Source organism: Diabrotica undecimpunctata, chromosome 11, assembly GCF_040954645.1.
Source record: "Diabrotica undecimpunctata isolate CICGRU chromosome 11, icDiaUnde3, whole genome shotgun sequence".
NCBI classification, from domain to species: domain Eukaryota; kingdom Metazoa; phylum Arthropoda; class Insecta; order Coleoptera; family Chrysomelidae; genus Diabrotica; species Diabrotica undecimpunctata.
In genome coordinates, this window is record NC_092813.1 from 5366479 (window position 1) to 5371987 (window position 5509).

The window sequence follows — 5509 nt, forward strand, 5'->3', positions numbered from 1 at the left end:
AAAAATGCCAGGTAGCATATTATAAAAATCATAAAAAAATTACTTATAAGGCATCAAAAATAAAAAAAAATATTCCTTTATACCACAATCAAAAAAATGTCCAATGTTAAAACGTATACTGGAAAAACGAAAGAAAAATAGAGATTGCTATCACAGTAGACTACTGCCCCAAAAAACGGCTCCAAACAAAGTTCTAGTGAATCTGAACACTTTCTGCAGTAATACATTTGCGAATTCCTTGCTTAGAGCACCAACGACATCGTTTCGGTAGTCTCCTTTCATTTTCACCCGTTTGAAACTTCGATAGAAGGTGTAGCTCTGGATCTTCTTCTCCATTAGCATGGTTTGATTCCCGTTTTTAATGTCGTCATCTGGCAAAAAAACTTCGATGAATGATTGTCAAAAATCAAGAAATGACATCTTTGGTGCCGAATATTTATTAGATAAGTACACATAGATTTTTTAATATGGTAATTATAATATACAGATAATAAAAATAATAAACATCATAAAAATATTTATTAAGTCCCAATAAATCCGAGTAACATTTTAAAAATGTGAATTGATTGATTGTAAAGTAGAGGGTGAAATGTTAGAGAGGGGATCTCTTATAAGCAAACATCTGCTCAAGTCAAATTATTCAACTAGCTGTTTGTGCCTAAAATTTCGAAGACTAAGACACAGTTACAAACTTTCTATATTTCTATCAAGCTAGTAACAATGTGTTCCTCGTTTAAAGAATTATTTTTTTCATTATGTGCCTAGATTTTCAATAAAAATCGTTAAGATTTTCATTAGATCCTATGATACCGGAGTTGTTACAAATTACCTGTGGAAGAACTTGTGGTGAAGGATTTTGAGAATTTCACGTAATTTTAGTAAACAAACACTGTCAACAACAAACTATAACTGTATAATAATAACTTAAATATAATTTAAATGTGACTTGTTTACTTCTCACAAACGCGGAAAAACATCATCCACGCAGCGCAGTAGAGAGAACAACATTACCGCCGTATCAAGGAGGAAGAGGACTTATATATATAGGTGAGCAATTGGATAAACTAATTGCTAATATAAGAACTTATTTTCAGGTACAGGCTGAGACATCTACTTTATAACGAGCAATTTGCGCAGTAGATAATACAACGCCGCTTAAACTGAGGGAACAAGAAATGCGCATAAACCACCTGACTCAGCAAGAAAAAATGCGCACCTGGATGAGTAAACCTCTGCATGGACGACATCTCAATGAGATCAGCCAAGAATATGTCGACAATACAGCGTCGAACTATTGGTTGACATCAGAAAAGATGTTTCCCGAGACTGAGGGTTTCCTACTTGCCATTCAGGATCAGGTTATGCCAACTAAAAATTATATATATATATATATATATATATATATATATATATATATATATATAAATAAATATATATATATATTTATATATATATATAAATATATATATATATATATATATATATATATATATATATATATATATATATACATATATTTATATATATATATATATATATATATATATATATATATATATATATATATATATATATATATATATTGTGACGATTGGGGTTTATAGAAAATAATTTATAAGTTATATACTACATAATATTAGATATAAAAAAGTATTTAATTATTTTAAGAAGTTATATACTAGAGAATTTAATAAAAATATATTTATGTGAGGGCATTTTTAATAAATTAGCATATAATAAGTGTAAAAAGTTGTATTTTAATGTTGTAAATATATTTAAGTGAGCCATATGCATAGGCAACCAACTATACAGTAAATTGACAGATAGAAATTAATCATAATACGAATATAAGTGGGGTTATAATAATAATGTTAGTTTAAAATGTTTAATTTATATATATTTAATGATTTAAATGTTTATTCTGATCTGAAAAGCCTAAATGTCAACAAAATTATTAATAGAAAAGAATGGAATTCTCTGGATCACCGGAGATGGCCATGTTTGCGAAATGGTTTGTTCCAGAAAATTCAGACATGTATTTAATAGAACAAATTGGAACATGATCTCTTACCAGATGGTTCTAGAATATCCAAAAAGATATAAATACCCGTGATTTGGATTCAAGATGGGAGTTTTTAGTCAGAAGTCAGGCCAGTTCATTATGAAAGTTAGTAGACACATTTAGTTAGTGTAGTAAATTGTTCAGAATTTTCAAGAAGTCAGTCAGAAAAGTTTAGTAAGAAATATGAAAGTTAGTTGGAGTCAGTGAATCAAGTACAAATAGTCCAATTGTTTAATATAATTAAAAAAGGTATATTGGAAGAAATTAAATTATGTTATGGTTGGAGATTAGTATAAATCAACTTATAATAATTGGATATTGGTATATTGAAAAGAAGAATAAATATAAATGCTGTTTGCTGGTTTGGTTGGTGGTGTATAAATGCTGGTGAAGAAAACTATATCTCAAATTGGTAGAAGCTGATAATTGAAAAAAGTAATTTCACAAAAACAAGGATAACCGAAGTACGAAGACATTCAGTGATGATTAGAATCTATATAGTGGAAAAAAGTTCATTTAGGCATTCAGTGAAAGAAAGGTACAAAATTTTGTTAATATAATTTAGTTAGTGTCATAACAGTTTCAATTTTGAAGATAGTTTGTTTAAATTTTACATTGTCTATAGAATTTAATTAGTTTTATAAGAATATCAATTTAAAGATAGTTTATTTTAAATTTACATTGGCTAGGTTAGATATATATGTGTGTTTCATAATAGTTATAATAAAGATAATTTAAAAAAAGTACTTACAAACTAATTCTTTGAGAACCGCGATAAAAACCCTATATATTATATTATTAAAAATACTCATTGCTCATCATTCAAACAAAAAAACACATCATAACAATTTGGCACCCAACGCGGTGGCTCTCTATTTAAAAGAATTAGTTTGGGAAGATAAGTGCTCTCATATAATTAAATTAATTATCAGTAGAAAGGAAAAATTATAGATTTTATTTTTAATTATATTTGAACAAGTAAAGTCTCAAAATGTCTCAAGGAAAGAAAGGTACAAGAAGCAAAAAGAATGAAGAAGATGTGGAAGTAGAAACACAACCTATACAAGAGGAGAGTTTAGTTCAAGTTCCACAAGATACTGCAGAAATGAATCCAGAAAGAGAGGAAAATGTCAATATGGCAGCTTTGATGTCATTAATGATGCAGATGAACAAGACAATAGAAGAGAATTCAAAAGAAGTCAAAGAAGACATAAAAAAAATGGAACAGAAAATGGAAGAGAATACGAAGAAAATGGAAGAGAATACGAAAAAAATGGAAGAGAACACGAAAAAAATGGAAGAGGATTATAGAAAATTAGAAAAGAAAATAGAAGATAATAATAATAGAATTGTAAAGCAAATAGAAAAACAAATGGATAAAAAACTTGAAGCTGCAGAGAAAAAAGTAGCAAATGAAATAAAAATTATACGGAATGACTACAAGAAAAGGATAGAAAATGAGAGGACAGAAGTAAAGAGGATTATTCAAGATAATAAGATAGATATAGAACAGAAAATAGAGTTACAGAAATGTAACTTAGAAGTAAAAATTAACGAAGACAGGAGAAACACAGAAGAAAAATTAGACGATATACAACAAAATATCCAAATAAATAGTAATCAAATAAGAAATGTGGAACAGAGAATAGATGAAATTTCACAAATGAGAGACATAGGGAGACCTTACTTAAATTTAACAAATGAGACTGGGATTAAATTCTCTGGTAATATAAAAAATTTGCATCCTAGAGTATACATAAATAGTTTAAAACATAAATTAAGATTGGTGAATAATATTAATGATATTAAAGATTATATTAGAATGACATTAAATGACAATGCAGCAACTTGGTTTGCTAGTATTGAGAATGATTTAGATAATTTTCAAACATTTGAAAATAAATTTTTAAATTATTATTGGGGTGAATTAGAGCAAGCCAAGTTTAGAGAAATTCTATATTTTGGAAAGTATAATCAAAATTTAAAATCAAATATGGTAGATTATGCATTGAAATTGATAACAGTTGCAAAATATTTAGAACCACCACTTAGAGAGGATGAAACAGTCTTAAATATATCTAGACATTTTGATGCTGATGTTGTGCAAACCGTAACTGTACAAAATATTCAAACAATAGATAGTTTTATTAATTTTATTCAAAGAATACAAAGAGGCAATATGACAAGTAATAATAACAACAGAAAAAACAATAATAACTTTTAATATAATAAAAATGATAATCAACAATATAGACAATCATATAACAATAATTATAGATATGGTAATAATTTACAAAATTTTAATAATAATAACAGTAATCCAAATAGACAGAACTTTAATAATAATACTAGTTATAATAGACAAAATTTTAATAATAATACTAATTATAATAGACTACATTTTAATAACAGTACTAATAATAATAGACAAGATTTTAATAATAGAAGAAATACAGAGCGACCTAACTATAACAGACAGGTAAATTGTGTTCGAAGAAATAGAAGCTGCGAAGACAGGGAACGAAGTAGTACAAGTCAGGAAAATGTGAGTAGAAGTCATAGTAGGGAAAGACATAGGACATCAGATCCAAGTGGTCAGATACAATCTGACAATTCTAATAATCAAAATTTTGTGCAGTAAACTTTCTGAATTACAAGTTAGGCCATTGCTATTATGAAAAACCTTCTGAATTTATTTCTTTAGATGAAGAGAAAATTATTGAATCTATTAATTTAATTTATATAAATGCTTTGGCCAAAAATAAAATGATTAAGATTATGATAGATACTGGTTCAGAAAGTACTTTAGTCTCGGAGAATTTTATTTTTAATACATTAAAATTATCAGATATAATAAAGATTCCAAGAATTAAAATTGTTGGTGCAAATAATAAGAAGTTGGGTGAAATTAATAAACTAGCCAATTTTAAAATTAATATTCTTAATAAAGAAATTAATATGCAAGGATTTATTGTCAAGGATTTATGTGTTGATATATTAATGGGAAATGATGAATTGGAAAAGAAGAAAGTAAAGATAGATTTTGAAAAAAAAATGGTAACTTTGGAAGGGCAAATAATTAAATTTATGCAGAAAGATGAGGTGGAAGAAGGAATAAGAGTTGATAGGATATTATTAAAAGAAAATAATGATGTTTATGAAGAAGAAATGTATTTTGATGATAGGGAAATGTCCCAAAAGAATGTAAAGAATAATGGTAGTGAATATTTAAGGAATGGAAATTTTAAGCAGATGGATGCCTACGAGGCGGAGTGCGTAAAATTGGAAGCAAGGAATACTGAGTACATATTGAAGAATAATGTGATTTGTAAAGAAGAAGATATGATAAAAGTTTTAAATTGCCCTGAAGAATATAAATCAATAGTCATTTCCATATTGCAGCAACACAAGGGACTTGTCAATAAAGAAAATAGAATTGCACAAAAT